Source organism: Montipora capricornis, chromosome 10 (genome assembly GCF_036669925.1).
Source record: "Montipora capricornis isolate CH-2021 chromosome 10, ASM3666992v2, whole genome shotgun sequence".
NCBI classification, from domain to species: domain Eukaryota; kingdom Metazoa; phylum Cnidaria; class Anthozoa; order Scleractinia; family Acroporidae; genus Montipora; species Montipora capricornis.
Genome location: NC_090892.1, coordinates 3,151,823 through 3,163,000, shown reverse-complemented (window position 1 = coordinate 3,163,000; position 11,178 = coordinate 3,151,823). Strand labels below are relative to the sequence as shown.

The following is an 11,178-nucleotide window of genomic DNA, read 5'->3' as shown; positions in this document are numbered from 1 at the left end:
CCTGAAATGTCGTTTTTGTATCTGAAATTTCAGCCGTTAATTTAATTGTGGTTTGTTGTTTGTTTGCTCGTTCAATGAACTGCATTATCTCCTCTCTATTTTAAGTCTCGAGGGGAAATATGTCGTCTACATATCGTTTCCAAAAGAGTGGTTTTCGTGCGCTTTGGTTTAAAATTTCCGTTTCAACTTAGCCATGAAGATATTGGCAAAAGCGACTGCCATTTTTGTACCCATGTCTGTTCCATGGGTTTGTAGGTAGTGTTGACCATTTTCGTCACCTTTCGTAACGCTTGCTTTTCGCAGTTTGCCATTTTTAGCTTGACAGGAAGCGTTTTCATGCTAAATAGGAATGTTAGGAAGAAAAGTAAATTTGTTGATAATCGTATACATCAGCAACAGATTCAATTACTACTAATAATGGACAATCACGCACCATTTCGGTTTCAAAACTGTGATTGTGAATGCTACAATTAGGGTCAATTGGATCATGATGGTTGGTGGAAAAGACTAACAAGGCGTATTTTAAATCAACTGTAGTTGTAATTGACGACGAGGTTTGGACATCATGTTGTGACGTCATGACCGGGACCGGGATTGGCCAATAAAAACGTTCGGGATTTCGAGATTAAGGGAAAATTTTGGTCGGGATGGCGGGATTGAAGAACCCTATTGGGGACCGTCAACTATAGGAGGTATGTAACACTTTTCCAAAAGTGTGAATGAACACTGAGGTAAATGCAAAATGAAAGTTAAATTTAATACAGAAATCAGGAATACGCGCTACGATTTGTAAAAGAATGTTGTTGTGTTTTCTCAGAAACAAAACGTATCTATTTTGTATTCAGGGTGAACTCTTTACACATTGAGTTAGAGTGACCAATCAAAACAGAGTTTGTAAATCTACGAGATACAAAAACAAATTTGTGAACACGTAAACCTGAAATATTGCAAATCATAATGCTGACAAACACAAAAGCGAAGATTCACTGAAAACGGAATTTGAAATGTTATGCAGGGGTAAGTATTTGAAGGTAAAATAGGTATTTGTTGACTTTATGCTTCGATGTATTGTGCACATAAACAAGTATCTGTTCTTCTCTTTAAATGAGATTTTACTGCCCTATCAGTAAAATATGGTTAATGGTGCGTGACCGTACTAAAACGGCTATTTATGTCGCGATAGTTATCTTCGCGTTCTTTGTAGTTGGCCGTTCAAAGTTCACTTGGCAATTTGTCTTCTATATTAAAATCAACTACAATTAGCTCGTTTTTATCCGTTGAAGACAGCAGTTCAGTCTGTCGAAAGCTCATAGTCTTTTTAAAACTTTTTACCAGAGAACGCTATATATTTATTGCTTACAATTAGCTGTTTGCAATTTGTCAAAGTTTTTCCCTTCTTCCCTCCCTTGGAGATGGGTTGGATATATCGCTTTGCCGTCATTAAAATTGGGTCACTCCTGTGTGGTGTGGTTAAGTCTGCGCCGTGACTTCCCCCAAACTTGTTGGTTCGTTTGCTTTGTACATTGCTCACGAACCAGTACTCTTGTCCGATCCAGCAGGTCCTGTTTACCACTCAGCACGTAGTGCTGGGGAGATAAGTGAGGTTGTTCTATGTCACGCAATCCGGAAGTCGCATAGGCTAACCAGCCGCAAGGCAGTGTTCCCCTCAAAAAACGCCAATACGTCTGTTGTCTTGTTCTATTGCGCCTTGCGTTATGCATTTAAAAGCTAATTATGCATGTTGATACCAAGGGACACTGTTCAGAGAGTTTGCTTTTACATTTCTATGTTTATTTCTCGAGAGTTTCAATACACGAAGCGAAATAACAATGACAGGCGAAGTGACCCACACTACAGTGTTCTATCTTTTCTCCTTCCCTCACCGTTCCGGAAACGAAACACTATTTTTGTTTTTTGAAATAGTCTGGTCCACCGCACGGCATATATATTGCTGGTAAGTTCAACCTTTGCAGGGACATAACCTAGAAAAATCCTGGTTCACATCCCATTGATCCTACTAGGAAAACAACTGTCAAGGTGATGTTTTAGTGTATGGCTCAAATGCTGGCAGTGAATGTGCAGCTATGTCACTATGTGCTATTACATAATTACGACTGGAAATTAATTACTTCCCTGTAATTATCAGTTATAAATGTAGGAAATGAACAATACACTGCCTTATCAAGATTATCGAGACAAACATATTTCGTGTTAACAGAATTACCTGCAGAAGTCATATCGTTCAACACAACTTTTCAGATTCAATACAACCCAAGTCATACTGGTAATGTACTTGAAAGTTGCAAAATAGAGTTTGCTTACTGTTTGTCTTTGATAGGTACTTTCCAAAATTTGGTCACAGAGAATTATAATTCTTTTCTTTTTTTTTCTCAATCTGATTGGTTCCGGGAGCGGGCGGAAATTCAGTTCTCATCCGGCCTGCTCACGGCAGGCGGAATCCATGCCTTGATTGCGTGAGCTTGTGTGATGACCTTAAATTTCCATTTTTTTTTTTTTGGACACCGACTCCGTTTACATACAGAGATTATTTTTCATTAGACAAGAGGTTTGGAAATAGAATTTAAATAAGAAATATTTCTCTTTGAAACGTTCAGTTTGTCAGTCGATTTAATACTGCATTCACTATCAAGCTCGGTGCGAGTCAACAATTAAAACAAGTGATTTCAGAGAGGGTGGGAGAGAGAGCGGAAAAAAAAAAGAAAGTTATTTACCAGCAAAGGGTCGGTCCGTATTGCAAAACTGTGACATCGGTCTTGAAAAAGCTGCCCTCGGCCTAGCCTGGGGCTTCTGGCAGCAATTTCAAGGCCTCGGTCACAGTTTTTCCCTATACGGACCTCCCAGCTGGCAAATAACATACTGTATTTATTTTGACAATTGGGTGCATATTACTGTGAGTATTTAAATTACAACAAATGGTATATTTTAAATATTTGATTCTCGTGCTATGGATTCATTTGGCATGGCCATCCTCAAGGAACTTGTGTACTTCTGAAAGTATTTTCAAGTGTCGAGCTATAGTGCACATCCTCATCACGTGCCGCGCACGTGACAAAGTCATCTTCATTTTTTTCTGCAAAAGATGTCTCGATGAGTCATTTCGTTTCATCTGAAACCGTCCAATTAGCGTTTCCTTTCTCGAACACTGAGCAATAATAGCCATCGATCAGTAAAAAAACAATGTGCTTAGCCACTTTGGAATAAATACACTATTTTTATCTCGTTTCCATGGTCCAGTGGTCGTTGTCACCACCTGAAATGAAGATAATCTGGGTCCGGGTATTCACTACATACACAGTCGAACATCATAAGAAACGCAATGTAAGGCCGATGCGAGAAGGACAGACTTCTCTCTTTTCTTTTCTTTAGTGCTAAATTAACCATACACCACTGTACTTTTGCAGGCCCGAGTATAGGCTACTTGTAGCCTCTTGTTTAATTTTAGTCTTCATTTTTGTGATGAACAGTGACCAAGACTGAATCATCATTACTTTTTTGGATAAGCTAACCTTAACGCGTCTGTTGTGTTTACCCCTAAACAGCTAGAAAAGTTACCCACTTACGCTCAAAACCTCAAGGAAAATGCTGAGGTGGACCTTGCACTATTCACTGTCTGTACCTTGTTTGTTGCTAACAAGTGGGGTCTGATTGAAAGAGAAGAACGTGAGGCAGTGAAAAAAGCGCAAATCGAAAAGCTCTAAATCCGAGTTCCCAGATCGTATATTTGTCATGCAAAGCTGCACAGTTGGCTCAGACGTATGGTGTGATCACAGGAGATTTTAACGACTTAATCGCAGCCATCAATAATCTTGTTATCTCATCCATGAAGAACAATCCTCATAAGTATTGCCAGCGAGAAATTAAAGTATGCAAAAGGAATATAAAATACTAAAAGATATTTAATTACTCGTTGTGTGTATGCTCGAAAATTGAATTCGATAGAACCCTGAGCAGGATAGGTGAGAGTGACGGTGTCCATGAGATATTTACTCCTTTGAAGTTAGTAGGACCCCCTCTAAAAATAGCCGTTTGTCATTAATTTATACGTTTTTAATTAGCTGTCTTTGATTTAGTATTTCTACAACAAGAAAGGCCATGTGAAAATGAAATCCACTGTATAATGTTCTACTTTTAGCAGTCTCAAAGCACAGATATTCATTTGCACTAGACAATTTGATTTCTCTCCGTGGCTCCATCTCAAGTAAGGTGCATATTTTGTAGTGCTGTGAATAGTCTTTAACAGATGGCAGACATCTGCACTGGACAACAGAAAATACACATTATTCTAGCATGGATAGTGAGAGCAATCACTTAAATTCCCCAAAAAGCTATAAAATGTTTAGGGACTTTCTTTCTCGACGAATGTTGATATCTCTGGCGGATTATGTAAGAGGGATGGCAATGGACATTCTCTTTAAACCTCGGGTCGAAGCAACAAAACAGATAACACAACACTGGACATTTCGCAATCCAAGAATCAACGAGAGCGCAAAATCGCGTCTAAGCTATAAGTGACATGTATTTCATAGTTATTTCTTGTTTCCATTCTATTTTAAGCCTGAAACATACGTTGAGAGAACTAGCTAGAACTTACACGTTGAATCTTTTTCCGCCGAGTTTCATCGATATCGATCGATATGGTGAGAATGCCCCTAAATGTAGCTCTGAAAATATATGAAAGAATTGTCTCAAGTGCTTCTTTTCGCTGAATTTATACTAGTAATTGATAGGAAAATTACCTAGGTAGATCTTTCTTGCTGGTTTCGAGTTAGATTAAGACAGAAAAATGGCTTTTGTATTTAAGTGGATGTTCATAAAATAGCTAAAAATCGTAAGGTCCTATGTAAACAGTATGCCACGGCACAGAAAAGATATTGAAGTCTCCAAACATTTTATGTCTTTTTGGGGAACTTTAGTGATTGCAATCACTATCCATGTTAGAGTAATATGTATTTGCTGTTGCCCAGTGTAGTTATTTGCATGCCACCAATTAAAGTCTATTCACAACACTCCGAAATATTCACCTTAAGTTGGCTCGATACAGTTTTGCCTGGACCATACCTGGCATTTTTAATGGGCGTTTTACCAACCTTTCCTTGATCTGATCGATCGATGTGAAAATATTCAAATCTATCATTTGGAACATTTTCCCGCGATCAATACGTTTCGCGTCACTTTCTGAATGCAAATTTGCAGTATGTTTATAGAAATACGGATCAAGGGAACTGTTGACTCTTCTTTCCACGCCAGCGAAAACTCCACTTCGAGTGACGAAGAGCTGAAAGGTATTGGGGGAAACAGTAAATTTTTTTGCAGGAGTAAAAAGGCTAAATATTGTGCCCAAGTAATGTTATCAATACATTAAGTCAATCACAAATAAAACGAACTATTAAATTTTAAAATATGCATCAACGAAATGTATTGATTACGGGAGAATGTTGCACACAGATCTGAATATGTTAACATAATTGTTTTTATATCGGGATTTTGTAACAAAACTTTTTCGTGTGTTCGAGTACCCTACTTCATCGATAGATTTGAAAGTGTTCCAGTGTACCAATGCTAATGAAACTTTGGAATAAAATTTTAACACTGGCAGGCATGCACGGGTAACGTTTTAAAAGATCCATCGAGCCGTTTTTAAGCTTTTCGAAAAAGCGCTTAATTTAAAATCGAAAATTGTTCTAAGTTTTATGGCAGTGATGTTGAGAAAATGTATCGTTCTGGAGATCAAGAGGGCACAAACCAACAAAACTTTTATAGCCTTAAGACATAACTTTATGCGCATTTGGGTGTCCTTTAGAGCTGCAATTTCATTAAAATAGTGTTCTTCTTTCAGTCCATTTAATTTGATTAAACAAAATGCATGGTTTGAGATGTTTGCGCGATTTATTCGAAATCAAACATACATAATTTTTTTTATTCTTGCACATTTCCCTGGCCATATATCGTAATTTCAGAAATTGCCATCAGCTTTTCTATAACAGATCTGGTTCGAACAAAATTCATGTTAAACCAATTTTCATTCTGTTAGTATATCGTTTTCATGGAAACATCGATTACCTTTAAAAACACATTCAACCAAACTTTTCACATCGATAAGATTAAGGGAAGGTTGATAAAAAACGCCAATTGAAAATGCTAGGCATGGTCCAAAAAAAACTATATAGAACTACCTTAAAGATGGAGCCAAGGGGAAAAATCATATTGTCTAGTTCAAATGAATATCTGTGCCCTGAGACTGATAATAGTATAACATGATCAACGACAGCTAATGAAATATGCATAAATTAATGACAAACGGCCATTTTTGGAGGGGGTCCTCCAAACTTGAAGGGAATAAAATATTTTGACCTAGTTTTTGCCAAGATCATTTTCTAATCAAACCCAACATTTATGCCAAGTGTGAGAGAAATTGGTGCGGATATGAGCTGCATCACTTCCTGCCTGGTTGTGCCTGGTTTTCTCAGTCATGGACACACTTTTGTTGCGTTTTTGACGAACATATAGTTACACAGTTTATTCTCTCGGTGCGTTTCCCCAACCGCTGTGTTGGTACTCTTTATGAATCGTCTTATCCAGTGGTAATTCAGCAATACACCTTGTAGCTTCCGGCTTTTGAAACTGTTCCATGAGCCACTGGCTTCTTCAATTATTGTAACTGGAATGAAAGGGTTTTTTTCTTTACCTTATCTCTGCTGAGTTAACAGGCTTCATTGATGAAAATGGTCGAGATGTGTTTCCGTCAATTAAATTAGTTTTGATATTTTTTCGTGAAAAGCTCGAAAACGGGGATTTGTGAAGTAATGTCAAAGTCATTATTGTATGGTTTGTATTAGTAGCGGATATAATGCGCGCTATGATTCGCTGTTTCTAGGGAAGATCTCAAACTTTGGCCTTACCGAATAGGTAGCATGGTTTCGGTTTTAGATTTTCCCATAAAGACCTCATTCTCGGTTAATAAGTAGTTTTTAATGTCATGTTTTGACATGATTATCCATCAGAAAGCTTGAGGATCTCCTTGCGCGCGTCTCTCGTCAAATCAGAATTGTACTGAAGTCAGCAGAAATGTCGCATCAAGAAACAGAGAAAAGGATCAAATGAGTGATGAGCCGTATGGAGGAACTAAAAAGCTCCCAGGAACGTAGATTTGGTGAACTGAGTCAACATCAGTCACAAAAAATTCAAGAGATCATAGCAAAGCTAGCGGCGATTTCAAATCCGAGGAAACTATCAAGAAGTTTTGCGATTGGTCTATGGAAAAAGTATCAGTAGCCTCGGCAAAATGGCAAGAGACAAAAAGTGAAGCACTAAAGTACTTTTTGGAGAGAACACAACAATTTGTTCAGCAATGGGAAGATAACGAACACGAATTTGCAAAAGCTCAGGTTTCGCTGATCCAATATTGTATTGAAAAGTACGATGTAATGAGAGCGGAAATCCATAAAGTGGAAGAACAAGCTTTCCTTGAGGAGACCGAAGCAGACGTTTCACAGAGCGAAGAAGTGACAAAAAACAAGTCCCAGAAAAGTACTGCACCAACATGGCTTCGGCAAGGCTTGGCATCTGTACGTGGTGGTTAGTTGTCCTCCAGTTTTCAGTAAGCTTAGTGCCAAATTAAAAAAGATGACCCAACATAAAACTACACTGGAAAGCTACGATGATGATCCATATAGCTACATGTCAAAAAGATCCCGTAAATGCCCTGAAGTCATTGCTACCGAAGACCGCCTGCTTCCTTTCATCAATACACAACTAGAAGACGCGGTGCAGTTTCTGAAACAGATCAAGGAGAAGATACCCCAACTAACAGAAGGCGACGAACAGTTGTACCAGCAGCTACTTGAAGACAAAAGAAACAAGACTGAGATCCGGGAAGCTTACGAACCTTTGAAGATACAGATCAAGTTGTTGCAACGTAGCTTAACTGTCTTCCAGCTAAGTGAGGTCAGGAAGTCGGATTTCACAGATGAAGAGTTGAAATGCGATGAAAAGTGGAAGTCCATTATTGGAGATGGCAGCTTTTCTACAGTGTACAGATGTGTTCTTCATCGAAAAGGGCAGCCAGAAATTGAGGTTGGACTTAAGAGGAACAGAGATCCACTCACAACCAACAACGTATGCCATTTCGTTGACGAGGAGCGAGCTTTAAGGTAGAACAATATCCAGAACACGAAATCGTCAAGTTGTGTTGTATAGATTTTAAATGCACACTTAGTCCTCCTGTTGGAATGAGTACATTTAAGTTCTGACATGTGCTTATGTTACCAGTGAATTTACGCCCGCTCTCTGTCATCATGAAGACATGTTTCTTGTATAAGTTATCTTGCCCTTTAGCTGCTTGTCTTCACAACCCACTTACACATATATTAGCATTTCCTTGTTGAGAATCAAGTAGAATATAATTTTCCAGTACAAACTAACAGATGGGGGGGTGGGGAGCATTTCACAGACTGAAATATATATCCCCGAATAGTAGGACATACATCTCTTTTGAAGCAGCAAATCCTTAACCCCCACCTTATCCAAAGGGTTAGGGGGTGGGGTTACATTGAGGGTGTATAGGGCCGCTGACACAACACTGCAGTTTTTTAAAACTCGTTTTGTTGATTCTTATTGTTTTCATTGCTGTTACAATTAAATATCTTCCATCCTCGCCTGATCAGAAAGCTATTGCAGACGTCGAGATATTTTCGTATATATGGAAAATCAAACATTTTATAATTTAGGTCCACGCCATAGGTTACATGTACTTCACGTCTTAAATCAAACTTTAAGAAAAGGACAAGGTGCAACTCCGAGTTTATTGCCCTAACTTTTTTTCCTAACCTATGTTTTTATCTGAATTATTTTCCTCAGACAATTGAGTCATCCTAACAATGTAAAGTTTTATAAAACATATCTTCAGCATGGCCGAAATTGAACAACAGTGATGATCATCCTGGAGTTATGCAGCTGTTCGCTCAGGTCTCACGTGACGTCTCATCCGGAGGAAGCTCCTGCACGATTGGAAGCGAAAGGAAGCAGTCATGAAGAAGCTGTTAGGCTGGGCTCTAACTATCTTGGATGCTTTGCGATACATTCATCATAAAGGATTTGCTCACCTAGATTTAAAATTCAATAATATTTTGGTAAGTTCCTGTCGTGAACTCACGGGTTATTTCTTTGTCCGACGCTCGTGTCAGTTCACTTTTCACATTTTTGCAAGTTGTTGAACAACAACAACAACAACATCTTTTATGAAATGATGATTTTCACATCCACTTCTGAGTATTTGAATTAGTTCTCTAATTTAGCAGTTGCGAAAAAAGAATACACTACTAACAATCAGAGTATGTATCCAGCAAAATCAAAGCTTTTTACCAGGCCCTTCTTGCTGCCAAAAATGATGACATCAAGAGTTTTTTCATGACAAGAAACGCAGTGCATCACTTCAGTGCGTGTCTTCCTTGGGGCCAAGTACGTTCCTTTTCTATAATCGATTTATCGGCTTTGACAAATTCTTATACTTACAGACATTGACAAACACGGTTGAGAAAGAAGAGTAGACCTGAAACGTTAACTTGAACTTAGTACTGCGTTAATCGTGTGATTTCTAAAATTTACCTTGTACTGATAGATATATTTTTATTTTGTCCAGCTGGCACCCGACGGAGGTGTGAAAGTTGCAGACGTGGGAGTAGCCAAGCATGAAACGAAATAACTGGTACGATTTGCGGCACCTCGATATACTTAGCCCCTGAAGTCTTTGAAAACCGAATCTACAACAGCAAGGCCGATATGTACAGTTTCGGGTATGTGCTTTGGGAGCTATGGTACGGTGAGACTGCGTTTGGAACCGCCGTCATTAACAGCAGAACAAAATACAAGGTCCTGGAAGACATGGTGAAACGAGACCTTCGACCCACTCACATTGAAGGCACGCAACATCCATGGGGGAATTGGCAACATGTCATGGCATCGTGTTGAAACAAGACCCAAAGTTAAGATTGACAGCCCTGAAAGGATGGGAACAGCTGCAGAATCCTGAAGACTTTCAGGAGAATATAAGACCACCATCACCACCACACCACCTGTGAAGCCTTCATCACTATCACCACCATCATTACCTCCGAGGTCTTCATCGCAACGACTAGGGCCCCCAACGAAACCAAAGCCAAAAAAGCCCAAAGGGACTCCTGTTTCATATTATCGTGAAACCGAAGACGGGAAGGTGCATTTTGCGTAAAAAAGAGAGTAGGAAATGACATTCCAATCCTCCGTAGGAAAAAAGATGGTAGACTGTTCACAGTCCCCTCTTAGATGTTGATCCTTATTTCGACGGCATCTTGATGCGAGCGAAGCTGGGGAGAGTACAAAATGCCCGTGGGCAGGGGTGGTGGAGGGCACGGCGAGGCGATACTGTAACAGCTTCACTCTTTCTCGTGTTCAAGGGGTGTGGCCGATTTTTGGCGCCTCCGCTAATCAAATCATTTTACTATCTCCTCCCCTGGAGCAAAAGCCTGTCAAATCAGGGAAACATGATTTCGATTACGTGTTGCTGTGCAGTTGTGAATTTCAAAACCTTTTCAGGTGAACATTTCTCACGAAATCGGTTCAATGCCGTTACCAAGTTGAGTCAAATGAATGCGGGACGGAAGAAGTCTTCTCTGACTCCAAAAAAGCCGCACTGAAGCCGGCAGAAAAATTCAGCGGTTCAGCTGCCTGTCGTCTTTCTGGCATTTGTTTAAAAATTTCAGTCGATGATTTCGGCGGACAGAACAAGTACATTTCATTTCTATTTTAGATCCCTCAAAGCATGTTTGGAGTTGACAAAATTCGCCTAGCAGATCTTTTGAAAACATTTCCTCCAAGATCGGACTCGTTTGAGTTGATTTGCTCCTCGATGATGCTACATAGCGGCGCAATTAACTACAATTACCAGGCAGGAAGGTCTGTCTGCCTGAAACGAAACTTTGACATATGAAACTCTTTTAAAACCCAGTTGCAAGAACGGCCAAAACATATTTTCCTTCGAGTAAATGAGAAACAACCCCTTTTTTCTCGCGCTTTAAAATCACCCCTCCAAGATAAGAAGCAGACAAACGATCAAGACCAGCATACAGTCACCTCTCTCGTAAGCGACCACCCTTGGTGCACGACAAAGTGGTCGCTTACGGG

The 11,178-nt window shown here is 39.5% G+C and overlaps 1 pseudogene; it reads left to right on the top strand.

The window, feature by feature from the left end:
* The window catches only part of LOC138020165 (uncharacterized), a 12,417-nt pseudogene extending 2,320 nt beyond the window's left edge, over window positions 1-10,097 (top strand).
* Window positions 10,098-11,178: the final 1,081 nt, after the last annotated feature.